Here is a 26,617-nt window from a genome sequence, read left to right as displayed (position 1 = left end):
CTTTTAAAGAGAATAACAATAAATTCTCAAGTCCACGTGCGGTGGGATATTTACCCGAGTCCAACCATCCATTATTTTCCCAACTTACCAAAAGCTGACAAAATGATGATAGATGAATGTAAAGTGATTTATCATTCATAACGGGTTATATTTTTTTAAGGAATGACTTATGGATTGGGAGTCAACACTCAGTTAAAAGTCCCCTCCTCCCCCTTCTCCCAATGATTGCAGAACCTGATATATAAAAACTAAAAAGATTTTAAAATCCCTAAAAATTACCAAAACTTATTGGAATTATCTCTCTCTACATTTGTGCATTGTGCATTTACATTTTAGATGTATAATTTTTTCTTAAATCAAAACATGAGTTTTCACTTTCCCAACATCTCATATACAGAAAAAAAAAAAAAGATAAAAGGCAAATAGATCACAACAAAATGAAAATTTTAGAGTTTATGTGTCGAAAGAATTTAAAGCAATAAAAAATGTAAGTAAAGAAAATATATTCCCACACCACAAATGAACACAAAAGTTTTGTTATCCAAGTTTGTGAAATTCCACTAGTTCAACCCTAATAGTTCAGAATTTTATAAGAAAGAGCTTTTTCTCCACATGTTTTAAAAAATGGATATGCATGCTTGAAACATGTTCAAGATGCAAATGACCTATTTATCCAAAGCTTTTATAAAGAATAACATTAAATTCTCAAGTGTACGTGCGGTGGGATATTTACCCGAGTCAAACAAGCCAATATTTTGCCCATTTACAAAAAGTTGACCTAACAATCATAGATGATTGTAAAGTGATTTATCATGCATAACTGGCTATATTTTTGTAACGAATGACTCATGCATTAGGAGTGAACACTCAGTTAAAAATCCCCCGCATCTCCCTTTTCCTGACGATTGCAGAACCTGATATATAAAAAATAAAAAGAATTTACAATCCCTAAAAATTTAAGATGCTTTTTGGAATTATCTCTCTCTACATTTGTGCAATGTGCATTTCCATTTTAGATGTATACTTTTTTCTTAAAAATAAACTAGATTTTTCACTTGCCCTTCCTCTCGTAAACAAAAAAAAGAGATAAAAGGCAAATAGATCACAACAAAATGAAAATTTTAGGGTTTATGTATGGAAAAAATTTAATTTTAAGCAATAAAAAATGTAAGTAAATAAAATTTATTCACACACCAGAAATGAACACAAAAGTTTTGTTATCCAAGTTTTGGAAATTCTAATAGCTCAGAATTTTATAAGAAAGAGATTTTTCTACACATGTTCTAAAAAATGGACATGAATACTTGAAACATGTTAAAGATGCAAATGACCTATGGATCCAAAACTTTTAAAGAGAATAACATTAAATTCTCATGTGAACTTGCGGGGGGATTTTTACCCAAGTAAAACAAGCCATTATTTTGTCCATTCACAAAAAGCTGACCAAACGTTCATAGGTGATTGTAAAGTGATTTATCATGCGTAAAGGGCTATATTTTTGTACAGAATGACTTATGGATTGGGAGTCAACACTCAGTTAAAAATCCCCCGCCTCCCCCTTTTCTCGACGATTGCAGAACAAGATATATAAAAACAATAAAGAGTTTTGAATCTTTAAAAATTATAGTCAATTGTTGGACGTATCTCTGTCTACATTTGTGCATTGTGCATTTCGATTTTAGATATATACTTTTTTCTTAAATCAAAACTAGTGTTTTCACTTTCCCTTCTTGTCGTAAACAAAAAAATGAGATAAAAGGCAAATAGAATAGAACAAAATGAAAATTTTTGAGTTTTTGTATGGAAATAATTTAAAGCACTAAACAAATGTAGTTAAATAAATTTTTTTCACACACCACAAATGAACACAAAAGTTTTGTTATCCTAGTTTTTGAAATTCCACTACATCAACCCTCATAGCTCGGAATTTTATAAGGAAAATATTTTCCTACACATGTTTTAAAAAATAAATATGCATACTTGAAACATGTTCAAGATGCAAATTAACAATGGATCTAAAACTTTTAAAGAGAATAACATTAAATTCACAAGTCCACATGCGATGGGATATTTACCCGTGTCCAACCATCCATTATTTTGCCCACTTACCAAAAGTTGAAAAAATGATGATAGAGGATTGTAAAGTGATTTATCATTCATAGCGTGCTATATTTTTTTAAGGAATAACTTATGGATTGGGAGTCAACACTCAGTTAAAAATCCCCTCCTCCCCCTTTTCCCAACGATTGCAGAACCTGATATATAAAAACTAAAAAGATTTTAAAATCCCTAAAAATTACCAAAACTTATAGGAATTATCTCTCTTTATATTTGTGCATTGTGCATTTCCAATTTAGATGTATAATTTTTTCATAAATAAAAACTTGAGTTTTCACTTTCCAAACATCTCATATACAAAAAAAAAAGATAAAAGGCATATAGATAACTACAAAATGAAAATTTTGGTGTTTATGTGTGGAAAGAATTTAAAGCAATAAAAAAATGTAAGTAAAGAAAATATATTCACACACCACAAATGAATACAAAAGTTTTGTTATCCAAGTTTGTGAAATTGCACTAGTTCAACCCTAATAGCTCATAATTTTATAAGAAAGAGATTTTTTTCCACATGTTTTAAAAAATGGATATGCATGCTTGAAACATGTTAAAGATCCAAATGACATATGGATCTAAACCTTTTATAAAGAATAACATTAAATTCTCAAGTGTACGTGCAGTGGGATATTTACCCGAGTCAAACAAGCCAATATTTTGCCCATATTAAAAAAGTTGACCTAACAATCATAGATGAATGTAAAGTGATTTACCATGCGTAACGGGCTATATTTTTGTAAGGACTGACTTATGGATTAGAAGTGAACACTCAGTTAAAAATCCCCCGCCTCTCCCTTTTCCCGACGATTGCAGAACCTGATATATAAAAAACAAAAAGAATTTACATTCCCTAAAAATTCAAGGCATTTTTTGGAATTATCTCTCTCTACATTTTTGCATTGTGTATTTCCATTTTAGATGTATACTTTTTTCTTAAAACAAAACTAGAGTTTTCACTTGCCCTTCCTCTCGTAAACAAAAAAAAAGAGATAAAAGGCAAATAGATCACAACCAAATTAAAATTTTTGAGTTTATGTATGGAAAGAATTTTAAGCAATAATAAAATGTAAGAAAATAAAATTTATTCACACACCACAAATGAACACAAAAGTTTTGTTATCCAAGTTTTGGAAATTCAACTTGTTCAACCCTAATAGCTCGGAATTTTATAAGAAAGAGATTTTTCTACACATTTTTTAAAAAATGGACATGAATGCTTGAAACATGTTATAGATGCAAATGACCTATGGATCCAAACCTTTTAAAGAGAATAACATTAAATTTTCAAGTGAACTTGCATTGGGATTTTTACCTGAGTAAAACAATCCATTATTTTGCCCATTCACAAAAAGCTGACCTAACGTTCATAGATGATTGTAAAGTGATTTATCATGTGTAACGGTCTATATTTTGTACGGAATGACTTATGGATTAGGAGTCAACACTGAGTTAAAAATCCCCCGCCTAACCCTTTTCTCGATGATTGCAGAACATGATATATAAAAACTTAAAAGAGTTTACAATCTCTAAAAATTACAGTCACTTTTTGGACGTATCTCTCTCTACATTTGTGCATTGTGCTTTTCCATTTTAGATTTATACTTTTTTTTTAAATCAAAACTAGTGTTTTCAATTTCCCTTCTTCTCGTAAACAAAAAAAAGAGATAAAAGGCAAATAGATCACAACATAATTAAAATTTTAGAGTTTTTGTATGGAAATTATTTAATGCACTAAACAAATGTAAGTAAAGAAATTTTTTTCACACATGACAAATGAACACAAAAGTTTTGTTATCCTAGTTTTTGAAATTCCACTACATCAACCCTCATAGCTCAGATTTTTATAAGGAAAAGATTTTTCTCCACATGTTTTGAAAAATGAATATGCATGTTAGAAACATGTTCAAGATGAAAATGACCTATGGATACAAACCTTTTAAAGAGAATAGAATTAAATTCTCAAGTCCACGTGCGATGGGATATTTACCCGAGTCCAACCATCCATTATTTTGCCCATTTACCAAATGCTGACAAAATGATGATAGATGATTGTAAAGTGATTTATCATTCATAACAGGCTATTTTTTTTTAAGGAATGACTTATGGATTGGGAGTCAACACTCAGTTAGAAATCCCCTCCCCCATTTCCCAACGATTGTAGAACCTGATATATAAAACCTAAAAAGAGTTTAAAATCCCTAAAAATTACCGAAACTTATTGGAATTATCTCTCTCTACATTTGTGCATTGTGCATTTCCTTTTTAGATGTATATTTTTTTCTTAAATCAAAACTTTAGTTTTCACTTTCCCTTCATCTCGTAAACAAAAAAAATAGATAAAAGGCTAAAAAGATCACAACAAAAAGAAAATTTTAGACTTTATGTGTGGAAAGAATTTATAGCAATAAAAAATGTAAGTAAAGAAAATTTATTCACACACCACATATGAACACAAAATTTTTGTTATCCAATTTTGGGAAATTCCACAACTTTAACCCTAATAGCTAGGAATTTTATAAGAAATTTTTTTTATCCAGATGTTTTAAATAATGGATATGCACGCTTGAACCAAGATAAAGATGTAAATGACTTATGGATCCAAACCTTTTAACAAGAATAACATTAAATTCTCACGTGTACGTGCGGTGGGATATTTACCCGAGTCAAAGAAGCCATTGTTTTGCCCATTTACAAAATGCAGACCTAACGATCACAGATGATTGTAAAGTTATTTATCATGCATAATGCGCTATATTTTGTAAGGAATTGCTTATAGATTGGGAGTCAACACTCAGTTAAAAATCCCCCGTCGTCCACTTTTCCCGACGATTGCAGAACCTGATATATAAAAAGTAATAAGAGTTTACAATACCTAAACATTACAGACACTTTTTGGAATTATCGCTCTCTACATTTGTGCATTGTGCATTTCCATTTTAGATGTATACTTTTTCCTTAATTCAAAACTTGAGTTTTCACTTTCCCTTCATCTCGTAAACACAAAAAAGAGATAAAAGGCACATAGATCACAACAAAATGAAAACTTCAGATTTTATGTATAGATAGAATTTAAAGCAACAAACAAATGTAAGTAAGGAAAATTTATTTACAAACCACAAATGAATACAAAAAGTTTTGTTTTCCATGTTTGGGAAATTCCACTATTTCAACCCTAATAATTTGGAATTTTATAGAAAGAGATTTTTCTACACATGTTAAAGATGCAAATGACCTATGGATCAAAACATTTTAAAGAGAACAACATTAAATTCTCATGTGAACGTGCGGTGGAATATTTACCCAAGTCAAACAAGCCATTATCTTGCCCATTTACAAAAAGTTGACCTAACAATCATAGATGATTGTAAAGTGATTTATCAAGCATAACGGCCTATAATTTTGTAAGGAATGACATATGGATTTGGAGTCAACACTTAGTTAAAAATCCCCAGCCTCCCCCTTTTCACGATGACTGCAGAACCTGATATATAAAAACTAAAAAGAGTTTAAAATCCCTAAAAATTATCGACACTTTTTGGAATTATCTCTCTCTACATTTGTGCAATGTGCATTTCCATCATAGAGGTATACTTTTTTCTTAAATAAAAATATGAGTTTTCACTTTCCCTACATCTCGTAAACAAAAAAAAGAGATAGAAGGAAAATAGATCACAACAAAATGAAAGTTTTAGAGTTTACATATGGAATTAATTTAATGCAATAAACAAATGTATGTAAAAAAATTTATTCTCACACCACAAATGAACACAAAAGGTTTGTTATCCAAGTTTTTGAAATTCCACTAGTTTAACCCTAATAGCTAGGAATTTTATAAGAAAGAGATTTTTCTCCACATGTTTTAAAAAATGAATATGCATGCTTGAAACATGTTAAAGATGCAAATGACCAATGGATCCAAACCTTTTAAAGAGAATAACATTAAATTCTCAAGTGTACGTGTGGTGGGATATTTACCTGAGTCAAAACAAGCCATTATTTTACCCATTTACAAAAAGCTGACATAACGATCATAGATGATTGAAAATTGATTTACCATGGGTAACGGGCTATTTTTTTAAGGAATGACATATGGATTGCGAGTCAACACTCAGTTTAAAATCCCCCACCTCCCCCTTTTCCCGACGTTTGCAGAACCTGATATATAAAAATTAAAAAGTTTTTACAATTCCTAAAAATTACAGACACTTTTTAGAATTATCACTCGCTGCATTTTTGCATTGTGCATTTCCATTTTAGATGTATACTTTATTTTTTAAATCAAAACTTGAGTTTTGCTTTCCCTTCATCTCCTAAACAAATAAAAGAGATAAAAGGCAAATAGATCACAACAAAATGAAAAATTTTAGAGTTAAAGTATGGAAAGAATTTAAAGCAATAAAAAAATATAAATAAAGAAAATTTATACACACACAACAAATGACCACAAAAGTTTTGTTATCCAAGTTTAGGAAATTCCACTAGTTTAACCCTAATAGCTAGGGATTTTATAAGAAAGAGATTTTTCTCCACATGTTTTAAAAAATGCATATGCATGCTTGAAATATGTTAAAGATGCAAATGACCGATCGATCCAAACCTTTTAAATAGAATAACATTAAATTCTCAAGTGTACGTGCGGAGGGATATTTACCCGAGTCAAACAAGTCATTATTTTGCCCATTTACAAAAAGTTGACCTAACGATCATAGATGATTGTAAATTGATTTATCATCCGTAACGGGCGATATTTTTGGAAGGAATTACTTTTGGATTGGGAGTCAACACTCAGTTAAAAATCCCCCGCCTCCCCCTTTTCACGACGATTACAGAACCTGATATATAAAAACTAAAAACAGTTTACAATTCCTAAACATTACAGACACTGTTTGGAATTATCTCTCGCTGCATTTGGCCATTGTGCATTTCCATTTTAGATGTATACTTTTTTCTTCAATCAAAACTTGAGTTTTCACTTTCCCTACATCTCATTTACAAAAAAAAAGAGATAAAAGGCAAATAGATCACAACAAAATGAAAATTTTAGAATTTATGTATGGAAAGAATTTAAATCAATGAACAAAAGTAAGTAAAAAAAAATTATTCACAGACGAGAAATGAACACAAAAGTTTTGTTATCCAAGTTTGGAAAATTCAACTAGTTCAACCCTAATACTTGGATATTAATATGAAAGAAATTTTTCTACACATGGTAAAGAGGCCAATGACCTATGGATCCAAACCTTTTAAAGAGAATAACATTAAATGCTCAAGTTATAGTGCAATGGAATTTTAGCCAGAGTCAAACGAGCCATTATTTTGCCCATTTACAAAAAGCTGACCTAACGATCGTAGATGATTGTAAAGTGATTTATCATGCGTAATGGGCTATATTTTTGTAAGGAATGACTTATGGATTGGGAGTCAACACTCAGTTAAAAATCCCCCGCCTCCCCCTTTTTCTAATTATAGTAGAACTCGATATATAAAAACTAAAAAGAGTTTAAAATCCCAAAATATTACTGACACTTGTTGGAATTATCTCTCTCTACATTTGTTCAGTGTGAATTTCCATTTTAGATGTATACTTTTTTCTTAAATCAAAACTTGAGTTTTCACTTTCCCTTCACGTCGTATTCAAAACAAGAGATAGAAGGCAAATAGATCACAACAAAATGAAAATTTTAGATTTTATCTGTTGAAAGAATTTAAAGCAATAAACAAATGTAAGTAAAGAATATTTATTCACACACCACGAATGAACACAAAAGTTTTGTTATCCAAGTTTTGGAAATTCCACTATTTTAAACCTAATAGCTGGGAATTTTATTTTAAAGAGATTTTTCTCCACATGTTTAGGGTATGCATGTTTGAAATATGTTAAAGATGTCAGTGACTTAAGGATCCAAACCTTTTAAAGAGAATAACATTAAATTCTCAAGTGTATGTGCGGTGGGATATTTACCCAAGTCAAACAAGCCATTATTTTGCCCATTTACAAAAAGCTGGCCTAGCGTTCATAGATGATTGTAAAATGATTTATCTTGCGTAACGGGCAATATATTTGTAACGAATGACTCATGTATTGGGAGTCAACACTCTGTTAAAAATCCCCCGCCTCCCCCTTCTCCTGACGATTCCAGAACCAGATTAATAAAAACAAAAAAGATTTTATAATCCCTAAAAGTTTAAGATATTTTTTGGAATTATCTCTCTCTGCATTTGTGCATTGTGCATTTCCAATTGAGATGTATACTTTTTTCTTAAATAAAAACTAGAGTTTTCACTTTCTCTTCTTCTCGTAAACAAAAAATAAAATAAAAGGCAAATAGATCAAAACCAAATTAAAATTTTAGAGTTTATGTATGGAAAGAATTTAAAGCAATAAACTAATGTTAGTAAAGAAAATTTATTCACACACCACAAATGAACACATAAATTTTGTTATCCAAGTTTGGGAAATTCCACTAGTTCAACCCTATTTTCTCGGAATTTTATAAGAAAGAGATTTTTCTACACATGTTTTAAAAAATGGATATGCATGCTTGAAACATGTTAAAGATGGAAATTACCTATGGATCCAAACCTTTAATATAGAATAATATTAAATTCTCAAGTGAACGTGCGGTGGGATATTTACCTGAGTCAAACTAGCCATTGTTTTGCCCATTAACAAAAAGCTGACCTAACGATCATAGATGATTGTAAAGTGATTTATCATGCGTAACGGGCTATAATTTTGTAAGAAATGACTTAAGGATTGGGAGTCAACACTTAGTTAAAAATCCCCCGCTTCCCCCTTTGCCCGACGATTGCAGAATCTGATATATAAAAACTAAAAAGAGTTTACAATCCCTAAAACTTAAAGGCACTTTTTGGAATTATCTCTTGCTGCATTTGTTCATTGTGCATTTCCTTTTTAGATGTATACTTTTTTATTAAATCAAAACGAGATTTTTGGCTTTCCCCTCATCTCGTAAACAAGAAAAAGAGATAAAAGGCTAATAGATCAAACCAAAATGAAAATTTTTGAAGTTATGTGTGGAAAGAATTTAAAGCTATAAACAAATGTAAGTAAAGAAAATTTATTAACACAACACAAATAAACACAAAATTTTTGTTATCAAAGTTTGGGAAATTCCACTAGTTCAACCCTAATAGCTTGGAATTTTATAAGAAAGATATTTTTCTACATATGTTTTAAAAAATGGACATGCATGCTTGAAAAATGTTAAAGATGCAAATGAACTATGGATCCAAACCTTTGAAAGAGAATAACATTAAATTCTCAACTGAACGTGCGGTGGGATATTTACCTGAGTCAAACAAGCCATTATTTTGCCCATTTACAATACGTTGACCTAAGGATCATAGATGATTGTAAAGTTATTTATCATGTGTAAGGGGTTATATTTTTTTAAGGAATGTCATATGGATTGGGAGTCAACACTCAGTTAAAAACCCCCCTGCCTCCCCCTTCTCCCGACGATTGCAGTACCAGATATATAAAAACTAAAAAGAGTTGACTATCCCTAAAAATTAAAGATACTTTTTGGAATTATCTCTCTCTACATTTGTGCATTGTGCATTTCCATTTTAAATTTATACTTTTTCTTAAATAAAAACTTGAGTTTTCACTTTCCCTTCATCTCGTAAACAAAAAAAAGACATAAAAGGCAAATAGATCACAACAAAATGAAAATTTTAGAGTTTATTCATGGAAATTATTAAAAGAAATAAAAAATGTAAGTAAAGAAAAATTTATTCAAACACCACAAATGAACACAAAAGTTTTGTTATCCAAGTTTTGGAAATTCCACTAGTTCAACCCTAATTGCTCGAAATTTTATAAGAATGACATTTTTCTACACATGTTTTAAAAAATAGATATTCATGCATGAAACATGTTGAAGATGCAAAATGACCTATGGATGCAAAAATTTTGATAGAGAATAATATTAAAATCTCAAGTCAACGTCCGGTGGTGTATTTACTTGAGTCAAACTAGCCATTGGTTTGCCCATTTACAAAAACCTGCCCTAACGATTATAGATGATTGTAAAGTGATTTATTATGCGTAAAGGACTATATTTTTGGGAGGAATAACTTATGGATTGGCATTCAACACTCAGTTAAAAATCCCAAGCCTCCCCCTTCTTCCGATGATTGCAGAACCTGAAATATAAAAACTGAAAATAGTTTACAATCCCAAAAAATTACAGACACTTTTTGGAATTATCTCTCTCTACATTTTGGCATTGTGAATTCCCATTATAGATGTATTATTTTTTCTTAAATCAAAACTTTAGTTTTCACTTTTCCAACATCTCATATACAAAAAAAAGAGATAAAAGGCAAATAGATCACAACAAAATGAAAATTGTAGAGTTTATGTGTGGAAAGAATTTAAAGCAATAAACAAATGTAAGTAGAGAAAATTTATTCACATGCCACAAATGAACACAAAATTTTTGCTATCCAAGTTTTGGAAATTCCACTAGTTTAACCCTAATAGCTAGGAATTTTATAAGAAAGAGATTTTTCTCCACACGTTTTAAAAAATGGATATGCAAGCTAGAAACATGTTAAAGATGCAAATGACCTATGGATCCAAACCTTTTAAAGAGAATAACAATAAATTCTCAAGTGTACATGCGGTGGGATATTTATCCAAGTCAAACAAGCCATTATTTTGCCCATTTAAAAACAGGTGACATAACGATCATAGATGATTGTAAATTGATTTATCATGCGTAACGGGCTATATTTTTGTAAGGAATGACTTAAGGATTTGGAGTCAACACTAAGTTAAAAAGTGCCCCTGCCTCCCCTTTTCCCAACGATTGCAAAACGTGTTATATAAAACTAAAAGGAGTCTACAATCCCTAAAAATTACAGACACTTTTTGCAATTATCTGTCTCTACATTTGTGCATAGTGCACTTCCATTTTTTATGTATTCTTTTTTCTTAAAAAAAAACTAGAGTGTTCACTTTCTCTTAATCTCGTAAAAAAAAAGATTTTAGATTATATGTATGGAAAGAATTTAAAGAAATAAACAAATGTAAGTAAAGAAAATTTATTCACACTCCACAAATGAACACAAAAGTTTTGTTATCCAAGTTTGGGAAATTCTACTACATCAACCCTAATAGCTAGGAATTTTATAAGAAAGAGATTTTTCTACACATATTCTAAAAAATGGATACGCATGCTTGAAACATGTTAAAGATGCAAATGACCTATGGATCCAAAACTTTTAAAGAGAATAACATTAAATTCTCAAGTGAACGTGCGGTGGGATATTTTCCCGAGTCAAACAAACCATTATTTTTCCCATTTACAAAAAGTTTACCTAACGATCATAGACGATTGTAAAGTGATTTATCCTGTGTAATGGGCTATATTTTTTTAAGGAATCACTTATGGATTGGGAGTCAACACTCAATTTAAAATCCTCTGCCTCCCCCTTTTCCCGACGATTGAAGAACCTGATATAAAAAAATTAAAAAGTTTTTACTATCCCTAAAAATTACAGAAATTTTTTGGAATATGCTCTCTCTACATTTGTGCTTTAAGCATTTCCATTTTAGATGTATAATTTTTTTCTTAAATCAAAACTTGAGTTTCGCTATCACTTCATCTCGTAAACAAAAAAAAAAGAGATAAAAGGCAAATAGACCACAACAAAATGAAAATTTTAGAGTTTATGTATGGAAAGAATTTAAAGCAATAAACAAATGTAAGTAAAAAAAATTATTCACACACCACAAATGAACACACAAGTTTTGTTATCCAAGTTTGTTAAATTCCACTAGTTGAACCCTAATAGATCGGAATTTTATAAGAAAAAGATTTTTCTACACATGTTCTAAAAAATGGATATGCATGCTTGAAACATGTTAAAGAAGCAAATGACATATGGATCCAAACCTTTTTAAGATAACAACATTAAATTCTCAAGTGAACGTGTGGTGGGATATTGACCCGAGTCAAACAAACCATTATTTTGCCCATTTTCAAAAAGTTGACCTAACGATCACAGATGATTTTAAAGTGATTTATCATTCGTAAAGGGCTCTATTTTTGTAAAGAATTACTTATGGATTGGGAATCAACACTCTGTTAAAAATCCCCTACCTCCCCCTTTTCCCAACGATTGCTGAACCAGATATATAAAAAGTAAAAAGAGTTTATAATCCCTAAAAATTACTGACACTTTTTGGAATTATCTCATTCTACATTTGTGCATTGTGCATATCCATTTTAGGTGTATACTATTTTCTTAAATCAAAACTTGAGTTTTCACTTTCCCTTCATTTTGTAAACAAAAAAAAAGGGAAAAAGGCAAATAAATCACAACAAAATGAAAATTTTAGAGTTTATGTATGGATAAAATTTAAAGCAATAAACAAAAGTAAGTAAAGAAAATTTATTCACACACCACAAATGAACACAAAAGTTTTGTTATCCAAGTTTTGGAAATTCAACTAGTTCAACCCTAATAGCACGGATATTTATAAGAAAAAGATTTTTCTGCACATGCTAAAGATGCCAATGACCTATGGATCCAAACCTTTTAAAAAGAATAACATTAAATTCTCAAGTTAACGTGGGGTGGAATTTTTGCCCGATTCAAACAAGCCATTTTATTTCCAATTTACAAAAAGCTGACCTAATGATCACAGTTGATTGTAAAGTGATTTATCATGCGTAACAGGCTATATTTTTGTAAGGAATGACTTATGGATTGGTAGTCAACACTAAGTTAAAAATCCCCCGCCTCCCCCATTTCCCGACGATTCCAAAACCTGATATATAAAAACTAAAAACTATTTACAATCCCTAAAAATTACTGGCACTTTTTGGAATTATCTTTCTCTACATTTGTGCATTGTGCATTTCTATTTTAGATGTGTACTTTTTTCTGAAATCAAAACTAGAGTTTTTACTTTCCATTTATGTCGTAAACAAATAAAAGAGATAAAAAGCAAATAGATCACAACAAAATGAAAATTTTAGAGTTGATGTATGGAAAGAATTTAAAGCAATAAAAAAATGTAAGTAAAGATAATTTATTCACACACCTCAAATGAACACAAAATTTTTTTTATCCTAGTTTGGGAAATTCCACTAGTTTAACCCTAATAGCTTGGAATTTTATAAGAAAGAGATTTTTCTACACATGTTTTAAAAAATGGATATGCATGCTTGAAACAAGTTAAATATTCAAATGACCTATGGATCCAAACCTGTTAAAGAGAATAATATTAAATTCTCAAGTGAACGTGCACTGGGATATTTACCTAAGTCAAACTAGCCGTTATTTTCCCCATTTACAAAAAGCTGACCTAACGATCATAGATGATTGTAAAGTGATTTATCATTCTTAATGGGAAATATTTTTGTAAGGATTGACTTATGGATTGGCATTCAACACTTAGTTAAAAATCCCTTGCCTCCCCCTTTTCCTGATGATTGAGAACCTGATATATAAAAATTGAAAATTGTTTACAATCCCTAAAAATGACAGACACTTCTTGAAATTATCTCTCTCTACATTTGTGCATTTTGAATTTCCGTTATATATGTAAACTTTTTTCTTAAATCTAAACTTGAGTTTTCACTTTCCCATCAACTTGTAAACAAAAAAAAAAAAAAAAAAAAAAGATAAAAGGCAAATAGTTCACAACAAAATGAAAATTTTAGAGTTTATGTATGAAAATAAAATAAATAAATAAACAAATTTAAATAAAGAAACTTTATTCACACACTGAAAATGAACACTAAAGTTTGTTATCCAAATTTAGAAAATTACACTAGCTCAACCCTAATAGCTCAGAATTTTATAAGAAAAGGATTTTTCTACACATATTTTAAAAAATGGAAATGCATGCTTGAAACATGTTAAAGATGCAACTGACCTATGGATCAAAACCTTTTAAAGAGAATAACATTAAATTCTTAAGTGAACGTATAGTGGGATATTTACCCGAGTCAAACAAGCCATTATTTTGCCCATTTACAAAAAGCTAACCTAAGGATCATATATGATTGTAAAGTGATTTATCCTGGATTACGGGCTATATTTTTTTAAGGAATGACATATGGATTGGGAGTCAACACTCAGTTAAAAATCCCCCACCTCCCCCTTTTCCCGACAATTGCAGAACCTGATATATAAAAAATAAATAGAGTTTACAATTCATAAAAATTAAAGACTCTTTTTAGAATTATCTCTCTCTACATATTGTGCATTGTCCATTTCCATTTTAGATGTTTAGTTTTTTTGTAAATCAAACCTTGAGTTTGCACTTTCCCTTCATCATGTAAAAAAAAAAAAAAATGAGACAAAAGGTAAATATATCACAACAAAATGAAAAGTTTAGAGTTTATATATGGAAAGAACTTAAAGAAATAAAGAAATGCAGGTAAATAAAATTTATTCACACACCACAAATGAACACAAAAGATTTGTTATCCAAGTTTGGGAAAATCCAGTAGTTCAACCTTATTTGCTCGGAATTTTATAAGAAAGTGATTTTTCTACACATGTTTTAAAAAATGGATAAGCATGGTTGAAACATGTTAAAGATGCAAATGACCTATGGATCCAAACCTCTTAAAGAGAATAACATTAAATTCTAAAGTAAACGTGTGTTGGGATATTTACCCGAGTCAAACAAGCCATTATTTTGCCCATTTACAATCCCTAAAAATTATAGACACTTTTTGAAATTATCACTCTCTGCATTTTTTCATTGTGCTTTTCCATTTTAGATGTATCCCTTTTTGTTAAATAAAAACTAGAGTTTTCACTTTCTCTTCATCTCGTAAACAAAAAAAAGAGATAAAAGGAAAATAGATCACACCAAAATGCAAAATCTTAGAGTTTATGTATGGAAAGAATTTAAAGCAATAAACAAATGTAAGTAAATAAAATTTATTCACACACCACAAATGAACACAAAAGTTTTGTTATCCAATTTTGGGAAATTCCACTAGTTCAACCCTAATAGCTCAAAATTTTATAAGAAAGAGATTTTTCTCCACATGTTTTAAAAAATGGATATGCATGCTTGAAACATGTTCAAGATGCAAATGACATATGGATCCAAACCTTTTTTAAAGAATAACATTAAATTCTCAAGTGTACGTGCGGTGGGATATTTACCCGAGTCAAACAAGCCAACATTTTGCCTATTTACAAAAAGCTGACCTAAAAATCATAGATGATTGTAAAGTGATTTATCATAGGTAACGGGCTATATTTTTGTAAGGAATGACTTATGGATTAGGAGTGAACACTCAGTTAAAAATCCCCCGCCTCTCCCTTTTCCTGACGATTGCAGAACCTGATATAAAAAAAATAAAAAGAATTTACAACCCCTAAAAATTCAAGAAAATTTTTGGAATTATCTCTCTCTACATTTGTGCATTGTAAATTTCCATTTTAGATGTATACATTTTTATTAAAAAAAAACTAGAGTTTTCACTTGCCCTTCCTCTCGTACACAAAAAAATGAGATTAAAGGCAAATAGATTACAACAAAATGAAAATTTTAGAGTTTATGTATGGAAAGAATTTTAAGCAATAAGCAAATGTAAGTAAAGAAAATTTATTCACACACCACAAATGAACACAAAAGTTTTGTCATCCAAGTTTTGGAAATTCAATTGTTCAACCCTAATAGCTCGGAATTTTATAAGAAAGAGATTTTTTACACATGTTTTAAAAAAATGGACATGAATGCTAGAAACATGTTAAAGATGCAAATGACCTATGGATCCAAACCTTTTAAACAGAATAACATTAAATTCTCAAGTGAACTTGCGGTGGGATTTTTACCCGAGTAAAATAAGCCATTATTTTGCCCACTCACAAAAAGCTGACCTAACGTTCATAGATGATTTTAAAGTGATTTATCATACGTAACGGGCTATATTTTTGTACGGCATGTCGAATGGATTGAAAGTCAACACTCAGTTAAAAATCCCCCGCCTCCCCCTTTTCTCGATGATTGCAGAACATGGTATATAAAAACTAAAAAGAGTTTACAATCACTAAAAATTATAATCACTTTTTGGAAGTATCTCTCTCTACATTTGTGCATTGTGCATTTCCATTTTAGATATACTCTTTTTTCTTAAATGAACACTAGTGTTTTCACTTGCCCTTCTTCTCATAAACAAAAAAAAGAGATAAAAGGCAAATAGATCAGAACAAAATGAAAATTTTAGAGTTTTTGAATGGAAATAATTTAAAGCACTAGACAAATTTAATTAAATAAAGTTTTTTCACACACCACAAATGAACACAAAAGTTTTGTTATCCAAGTTTTTTAAATTCCACTACATCAACCCTCAATGCTCGGAATTTTATAAGGAAAAGATTTTTCTACACATGTTTGAAAAAATGAATATGCATGCTTGAAACATGTTCAAGATGCAAATGACCTATGGATCCAAACCTTTTAAGGTGAATATAATTAAATTCTCAAGTCCACGTGCGGTGGGATATTTACCCGACTCCAACCATCCATTATTTTGCCCACTTACCAAAAGCTGACAAAATGATGATAGATGATTGTAAAGTGATTTATCATTCGTAACGGGCTATATTTTTTTAAGGAATGACTTATGGATTGGGAGTCAACACACAGTTAAAAATCCCCTCCTCCCCCTTTTCCCAACGATTGCAGAACCTGATATAAAAACTAAAAAGATTTTAAAATCCCTAAAAATTACCGAAACTTATTGGAATTATCTCTCTCTACATTTTTGCATTTTTCATTTCCATTTTAGATGTATAATTTTTTCTTAAATCAAGACTTGAGTTTTGACTTTCCCAACATCTCATCTACAAAAAAAAATGAGATAAAAGGCAAATAGATCACAACAAAATGAAAATTTTCGAGTTCATGTGTGGAAAGAATTTAAAGCAATAAAAAAATGTAAGTAAAGAAAATATATTCACACACCACAAATGAACACAAAAGTTTTGTTATCCAAGTTTGTGAAATTCCACTAGTTCAACCCTAATAGTTTAGAATTTTATAAGAAAGAGATTTTTCTCCACTTGTTTTAAAAAATGGATATGCATGCTATAAACATTTTAAAGATGCAAATGACCTTTGGATCCAAACCTTTTACAAAGAATAACATTAAATTGTCAAGTGTACGTGCAGTGGGATATTTACCCGAGTCAATCAAGCCAATATTTTGCCCATTTACAAAAAGATGACCTAATATTCATAGATGATTGTAAAGTGATTTATCATGTGTAACGGGCTATATTTTTGTAAGGAATGACTTATGGATTAGGAGTGAACACTCAGTTAAAAATCCCCCGCCTCTCCCTTTTCTCGACGATTGCAGAACCTGATGTATAAAAAATAAAAAGAATTTACAATCCCTAAAAATTCAAGACATTTTTTGGAATTATCTCTCTCTACATTTGTGCATTGTGCATTTCCATTTTAGATGTATATTTTTTTCTTAAAACAAAACTAGAGTTTTCACTTGCCCTTCCTCTCGGAAACAAAAAAAAGAGATAAAAGGCTAATAGATCACAACCAAATTAAAATTTTAGAGTTTATGTATGGAAAGAATTTTATGTAATAAGAAAATGTAAGTAAAGAAAATTTATTCACACACCACAAATGAACACAAAAGTGTTGTTATCCAAGTTTTGGAAATTCAACTTTTTTCAACCAAATGTTCATAGTTGATTGTAAAGTGATTTATCATGCATAACGGTCTATATTTTTGTACGGAATGACTTTTGGATTGGGAGTCAACACTCAGTTAAAAATCTCCCGCTTCCCCCTTTTCTCAATGGTTGCAGAACATGATATATAAAAACTAAAACGAGTTTACAATCTCTAAAAATTACAGTCACTTATATGACTTATCTCTCTCTAGATTTGGGCATTGTGCATTTCCATTTTAGATATATACTTTTTTCTTAAATCAAAACTAGTGTTTTCACTTTCCCTTGTTCTTGTAAACAAAAAAAAAAAAGAGATAAAAGGCAAATAGATCACAACATAATGAAAATTTTAGAGTTTTTGTATGGAAATAATTTAAAGCACTAAACAAAAATAAGTAAAGAAATTTTTTTCACACACCACAAATGAACACAAAAGTTTTGTTATCCTAGTTTTTGAAATTCCACTACATCAACCCTCATAGCTTGGAATTTTATAAGGAAAGATTTGTCTACACATGTTTTAAAAAATGAATATGCATGCTTGAAACATGTTCAAAATGCAAATGACCTATGGGTCCAAACCACTTAAAGAGAATAACATTAAATTCTTAAGTCCACGTGCGGTGGGATATTTACTCGAGTCCAACCATCCATTATTTTGTCCACTTACCAAAAGTTGACAAATTGATGATAGATGATTGTAAAGTGATTTATCATTCGTAACAGGCTATATTTTTTTAAGGAATAACTTATGGATTGGGAGTCAACACTCAGTTAAAAATCCCCTCCTCCCCCTTTTCCCAACGATTGCAGAACCTGATATATAAAAATTAAAAAGAGTTTAAAATCCCTAAAAATTACCGAAACTTATTTCCATTTTAGATGTATACTTTTTTCTTAAATCAAAACATTAGTTTTCACTTTCCCTTCATTTCGTAAACAAAAAAAAGTGATAAAAGGCAAAAAGATCACGACAAAAATAAAATTTTAGAGTTTATGTGTGGAAAGAATTTAAAGAAATAAAAAAATGTAAGTAAAGAAAATTTATTCACACACCACATATGAACACAAAATTTTTGTTATCCATGTTTGGGAAATTCCACAAGTTTAACCCTTATAGCAGGGAATTTTATAAGAAAGAAAATTTTATCCAGATGTTTTAAAAAATGGATATCCACACTTGAACCAAGTTAAAGATGCAAATGACCTATGGATCCAAACCTTTTAAAAAGAATAACATTAAATTCTCACGTGTACGTGCGGTGGGATATTTACTCGAGTCCAACCATCCATTATTTTGCCCACTTACCAAAAGTTGACAAAATGATGATAGATGATTGTAAAGTGATTTATCATTCGTAACAGGCTATATTTTTTTAAGGAATAAATTATAGATTGGGAGTCAACACTCAGTTAAAAATCCCCTCCTCCCCCTTTTCCCAACGATTGCAGAACCTGATATATAAAAATTAAAAAGAGTTTAAAATCCCTAAAAATTACCGAAACTTATTTCCATTTTAGATGTATACTTTTTTCTTAAATCAAAACATTAGTTTTCACTTTCCCTTCATTTCGTAAACAAAAAAAAGTGATAAAAGGCAAAAAGATCACGACAAAAAGAAAATTTTAGAGTTTATGTGTGGAAAGAATTTAAAGAAATAAAAAAATGTAAGTAAAGAAAATTTATTCACACACCACATATGAACACAAAATTTTTGTTATCCATGTTTGGGAAATTCCACAAGTTTAACCCTTATAGCAGGGAATTTTATAAGAAAGAAAATTTTATCCAGATGTTTTAAAAAATGGATATGCACGCTTGAACCAAGTTAAAGATGCAAATGACCTATGGATCCAAACCTTTTAAAAAGAATAACATTAAATTCTCACGTGTACGTGCGGTGGGATATTTACCCGAGTCAAAGAAGCCATTATTTTGCCCAATTATTGAAAGCAGACCTAACGATCTCAGATGATTGTAAAGTTATTGATTATGCGTATTACGCTATATTTTTCTAAGGAATTGCTTATAGATTGGGAGTCAACACTCAGTTACAAATCCCCCGCCTTCCGATTTTCCCGACGATTGAAGAACCTGATATATAAAAAGTAATAAGAGTTTATAATACCTAAAAATTACAGACACTTTTTGGAATTATCTCTCTCTACATTTGTGCATTGTGTATTTCCATTTTAGATGTATACTTTTTTCTTAAATAAAAAAACTTGAGTTTTCACTTTCGCTTCCTCTCATAAACGAAAAAAAGAGATAAAAGGAAAATAGATCACAACAAAATGAAATTTTAGAGTTTATGTAGGGATAGAATTTAAAGCAACAAACAAATGTAAGTAAGGAAATTTTATTCACAAACCACAAATGAACACAAAAGTTTTGTTATCCAAGTTTGGGAAATTCCACTATTTCAACCCTTATAACTTGAAATTTTATAAAAAAGAGATTTTTCTACACATGTTAAAGATGCAAATGACCTATGGATCCAAACCTTTTAAACAGAATAACATTAAATTCTCAAGTGAACGTGCAGTGGAATATTTACCCAAGTTAAACAAGCCATTTTTTTGCCCATTTACAAAAAGCTGACCTAACGATCATAGATGATTGTAAAGTGATTTATCAAGCATAACGGGTTATATTTTTGTAAGGAATGACTTATGGATTGGGAGTCAACACTCAGTTAAAAATCCCCCGCCTCCCCCATTTAACGACAATTGAAGAACCTGATATATCAAAACTAAAAAGAGTTTGAAATCCCTAAAAATTACTAACACTTTTTGGAATTATCTCTACATCTCGTAAACAAAAAAAGAGATAAAAGGAAAATAGATCACTCAAAAATGAAAATTTTAGGGTTTATGTATGGAAATAATTTAATGCAATAAAAAAATGTATGTAAAAAAAATTTATTCTCACACCACAAATGAACACAAAAGTTTTGTTATCCAACTTTTGGAAATTCCACTAGTTTAACCCTAATAGCTCGGAATTTTATATGAAAGAGATTTTTCTCCACATGTTTTAAAAAATGGATATGCATGCTTGAAACATGTTAAAGATGCAAATGACCTATGGATCCAAACCTTTTAAATAGAATAACATTAAATTCTCAAGTGTACGTGCGGTGGGATATTTACCCGAGTCAAACAAGCAATTATTTTGCCCATTTACAAAAAGCTGACCTAACGATCATAGATGAATGTAAATTGAATTATCATCCGTAACTGGCGTTATTTTTGGAAGGAATTACTTTTGGATTGGGAGTCAACACTCAGTTAAAAATCCCCCGCCTCCCCCTATTCACGACGATTGCAGAACCTGATATATAAAAATAAAAAACAGTTTAAAATCCCTATAAAATACAGACACTTTTTTGAATTATGTCTCTCTAAATTTGTGCATTGTGCATTTCCATTTTAGGTGTATACTTTTTTCTTAAATCAAAACTTTAGTTTTCACTTTCCCTACATCTCGTATACAAAAAAATGAGAAAAAAGGCAAATAGATCACAACAGAATGAAAATTTTAGAGTTTATGTGTGGAAAGAATTTCAAGTAATAAACAAATTTAAGTAGAGAAACTTTATTCACACACCACAAATGAACACAAAAGTTTTGTTATCCAAGTTTTGGAAATACCACTAGTTTAACCCTAATAGCTAGGAATTTTATAAGAAAGAGATTTTTCTCCACATGTTTTAAAAAATGGATACGCATGCATGAAACATGTTAAAAATGCAAATGAACTATGGTTCAAAACCTTTTAAAGAGAATAACATTAAATTCTCAAGTGTACGTCCGATCGGATATTTTCCCGAGTCAAACAAGCCATTATTTTGCCCATTTACAAAAAGGTGACCTAACGATCATAGATGATTATAAATTGATTTATCATGTGTAATGGGCTATATTTTTTTAAGGAATGACTTAAGGATTGGGAGTCAATACTCAATTAAAAATCCCCACCTCCCCCTTTTCCCGACGATTGCAAAACCTGATATATAAAACTTAAAAGAGACTAGAATCCCTAAAAATTACAGACACTTTTTGCAATTATCTCTCTCTACATTTGAGCATTGTGCATTTGCATTTTTTATGTATTCTTTTTTCTTAAATAAAAACTAAAGTTTTCACTTTCCCTTCTCGTAAACAAAAAAAGAGATTAATGACAAATAGATAACAACAAAATGAAAATTTTAGATTTAATTTATGGAAAAAATTTAAAGAAATAAACAAATGTAAGTAAAGAAATATTATTCATACACCACAAATGAACACAAAAATTTTAATATCTAAGTTTGGGAAATTCTACTACATCAACCCTAATAGCTCAGAATTTTATAAGAAAGAGATTTTTCTACAGATGTTTTTAAAAATGGATATGCTAGCTTGAAACATGTTAAAGATGCAAATGACATATGGATCCAAACCCTTTAAAGGGAAGAACATTAAATTCTCAAGTGAACGTACGGTGGGATATTTTCCTGAGCCAAACAAGCCATTATTTTGCCCATTTACAAAAAGCTTACCTAACGATCATAGATGATTGTAAAGTGATTTATCCTGCGTTACGGACTATTTTTTTTTAAGGAATGACTTATGGATTGGGGATCAACACTCAGTTTAAAATCCCACGCCTCCCCTTTTCCCAACGATTGCAAAACCAGATATATAAAAATTAAAATTTTTTTACAATCCCTAAAAATTACATAAACTTTTTGGAATTATCTCACTCAATATTTTTGCATTGTGCATTTCCATTTTAGATGAATACTTTTTTCTAAAATCAAAATTCAGTTTCGCTTTCCCTTCATCTAGTAAACAAAAAAAAGAGATAAAAGGCAAATAGATCACAACAAAATGAAAATTTTAGAGTTTATGTATGGAAAGAATTTAAAGCAATAAAAAAAATTAAGTAAAGCAAATTTATTCACAGACCACAAATGAACACAAAAGTTTTGTTATTCAAGTTTGGAAAATTCAACTAGTTCAACCCTAATAGCTCGGATATTTATAAGAAAGAGATTTTTCTGCACATGTTAAAGATGCCAATGACCTATGGATCCAAACCTTTTAAAGAGAATAACATTAAATTCTCAAGTTGTAGTGCAGTGGAATATTAGCCCGAGTCAAACAAGCCATTATTTTGCCCATTTTCAAAAAGCTTACCTAACGATTGGGATTTTTAACTGAGTGTTGACTCCCATTTATAAAAAGCTGACCTAACTATTGTAGAACCTGATATATAAAAACTAAAAAAAGTTTAAAATCCCTAAACATTACTGACACTTGTTGGAATTATCGCTCTCTACATTTGTGCGTTGTGCATTTCCATTTTAGATGTATACTTTTTTCTTAAATCAAAACATGAGTTTGCACTTTCCATTCATCTTGTAAACAAAAAAAGAGATAAAAGGCAAATAGATCACAACAAAATGAAAATTTTAGATTTGATGTGTGGAAAGAATTTAAAGCAATAAACAAATGTAAGTAAAGAAAATTTATTCACACACCACAAATGAACACAAAATTTTTGTTATCCAAGTTTTGGAAATTCCACTATTTTAAACCTAATAGCTGGAAATTTTATATGAAAGAGATTTTTCTCCACATGTTTTAAAAAATGGATATGCATGCTTGAAACATGTTAAAGATGCAAATGACCTAAGGATCCAAACCTTTTAAAGAGAATAACATTAAATTCTCGAGTGTACGTGTAGTTGGATATTTACCCGAATCAAACAAGCCATTATTTTGCGAATTTACAAAAAACTGGCCTAGCGATCATAGATGATTGTAAAGTGATTTATCATGCATAACGGGAAATATTTTGTAAGGAATGACTCATGTATTGGGAGTCAACATTCTGTTGAAAATACCATGCCTCCCCCTTCTCCTGACGATTCCAGAACCAGATTAATAATAACTAAAAAGAGTTCACAATCCCTAAAAATTCAAGACATTTTTTGGAATTATCTCTCTCTATATTTGTGCATTGTGCATTTCCATTTGAGACGTAAATTTTTTTTTAAATAAAAACTAGAGTGTTCACTTTCTCTTCTTCTCGTAAACAAAAAAAAGAGATAAAAGGCAAATCGATCACTATTTTTTAAGGAATGACTTAAGGATTGGGAGTCAACACTCAGTTAAAAATCCCCCGCTTCCCCCTTTTCCCGATGATTGTAGAATCAGATATATAAAAACTAAAAAGAGTTTACAATCCCTAAAAATTACAGACACTTTTTGGAATTATCTCTCTCTACATTTTTGCATTGTGCATTGTGCATTTCCATTTTAGATGTATACTCTTTTCTTAAATCAAAACTTGAGTTTTCATTTTCCCTTCATCTCGTAAACAAAAAACAGATAAAAGGCCAGTAGATAACAACAAAATGAAAATTTTAGAGTTTATGTATGGAAAGAATTTATAGCAATAAACAAATGTAAGTAAATAAAATTTATTCACACACCACAAATGAACATAAAAGTTTTGTTATCCAAGTTTGAGAAATTCCACTAGTTCAACCCTAATAGCTCAAAATTTTATAAGAAAAAGATTTTTCTACACATGTTTTAAAAAATGGATATGGATGCTTGAAACATGTTAAAGATGCAAATGACCTATACTAAAGAGAATAACATTAAATTATACAGTGAACGTGTAGTGGGATAGTTACCTGAGTCAATCGTGTCGTTATTTTGTCCATTTACAAAAGCTGACCTAACGATCATAGATTATTGTACAGTGATTTATCATGCGTAATGGGCTATATTTTTTTAAGGAATGACTTATGGATTCGGAGTCAACACTTAGTTAAAAATCCTCTGCCTCCCCCTTTTTACCGACTATTGCAGAACCTAGAATATAAAAACTAAAAAGATTTTACAATCCCTAAAAATTACAGACACTTTTTGGAATTACTCTCTGTACATTTGGGGATTGTGCATTTCCATTTTAGATGTATACTTTTTTCTTAAATCAAAATTTGAGTTTTCACTTTCCCTCATCTCGGAAAGAAAAAAAGAGATAAAAGGCAAATAGATCACAACAAAATTACAATTTTAGATTCTATGTATGGAAAGATTTTAAAGCAATAAACATATGTAAGTAAAGAAAATTTATTCACGCACCACAAATGAACACAAAAGTTTTGTTATCCAAGTTTGGTAAATTCCACTAGTCCAACCCTAATTGTTTGGAACTTTTTAAGAAAGAGATTTTTCTACACATGTTTTAAAAAATGGATATGCATGCTTGAATCATGTTAAAGATGTAAATGACCGATGGATCGAAACCTTTTAAATAGAATAATATTAAATTCTCAAGTGAACGTGCGGTGGGATATTTACCTGGGTCAAACAAGCCATTATTTTGCCCATTTACAAAAAACTGACCTACCAATCATAGATGATTATAAAGTGATTTATCATGCGTAACGGGCTATATAATTTGTAAGGAAAGACTTATGGATTGGGAGCCAACACTTAGTTAAAAATCCCCCACCTCCCCTTTTTATCGATGATTGCATAACTTGATGTATAAAAAGTAAAAAGAGTTTACAATCCTTGAATATTATAGACAAGTTTTGGAATTATCTCTCTCTACATTTGTGCATTGTGCATTTCCATTTTAGATGTATACTTTTTTCTTAAACCAAAACTTGACTTTTCACTTTCCCTTCATCTCGTAAACAAAAAAAGAGATAAAAGGCTAATAGATCACATCAAAATGAAAATTTTAAAGTTTATGTATGGAAAGAATTTAAAGTAATAAACAAATATAAGTAAATAAAATTTATTCACACACCACAGATAAACACAAAAGTTTTGTTATCCATGTTTGGAAAATTCCACTAGTTCAACCTAATAGCTCGGAATTTTATAAGAAAGAGATATTTCTACATATGTTTTAAAAAATGGATATGCATGCATGAAACATGTTAAAGATACAAATGACCAATAGATCCTAACCTTTTAAAGAGAATAACATTAAATTCTCAAGTGAACGTGCGGTGGGATATTTACCCGAGTCAAATAAGCCATTATTTTGCACATTTAAAAAAAGCTGACCTAACGATCTTAGATGATTGTAAAGTGATTTATCATGCGTAACGGGCTATATTTTTGTAAGGAATGACTTATGGATTGGGAGTCAACACTCAGTTAAAAATCCCTCGCCTCCCCCATTTTCCTGATGATTGCAGAACCAGATATATAAAAAACAAAAAGAGTTTACAATCCCTAAAAATTATAGACACTTTTTGGAATTATCAATCTCTACATTTGTGCATTGTGCATTTCTTTTTTAGATGTATACTTTTTTATCAAATCAGAACTTGAGTTTTCATTTTCACTTCATCTCGTCAGCAAAAAAAGACATAAAAGGTTAAACGTCACAACAAAATGAAAATTTTAAAGTTTATGTATGGAAAGAATTTAAAGCAACAAACAAATGCAATTAAAGAAAATTTATTCGCACACCACAAATGAACACAAGTTTTGTTATCCTAGTTTGGGAAATTCCACTAGTTCAACCCTAATAGCTCGGAATTCTATAAGAAAGAGATTTTTCTACACATGTTTTAAAAAATGGATATGCATGCTTGAAACATGTTAAAGATGCAAATCACCTATGGATCCAAACCTTCTAAAGAGAATAACACTAAATTCTGGAGTGAACGTGCGGTGGGATATTTACTCGAGTCAAACAAGCCATTATTTTGCCCATTTCCAAAAAGCTAACCAAACGATCAAAGATGATTGTAAAATGATTTATCAT

This window comes from Aristolochia californica, unplaced genomic scaffold (genome assembly GCF_029961685.1).
Source record: "Aristolochia californica isolate CCGP_79_NKW_82.1479 unplaced genomic scaffold, dmAriCali1.0.hap1 SCAF_8, whole genome shotgun sequence".
In the NCBI taxonomy this organism is placed as follows: domain Eukaryota; kingdom Viridiplantae; phylum Streptophyta; class Magnoliopsida; order Piperales; family Aristolochiaceae; genus Aristolochia; species Aristolochia californica.
Note: the sequence above shows the minus strand (reverse complement) of the source record.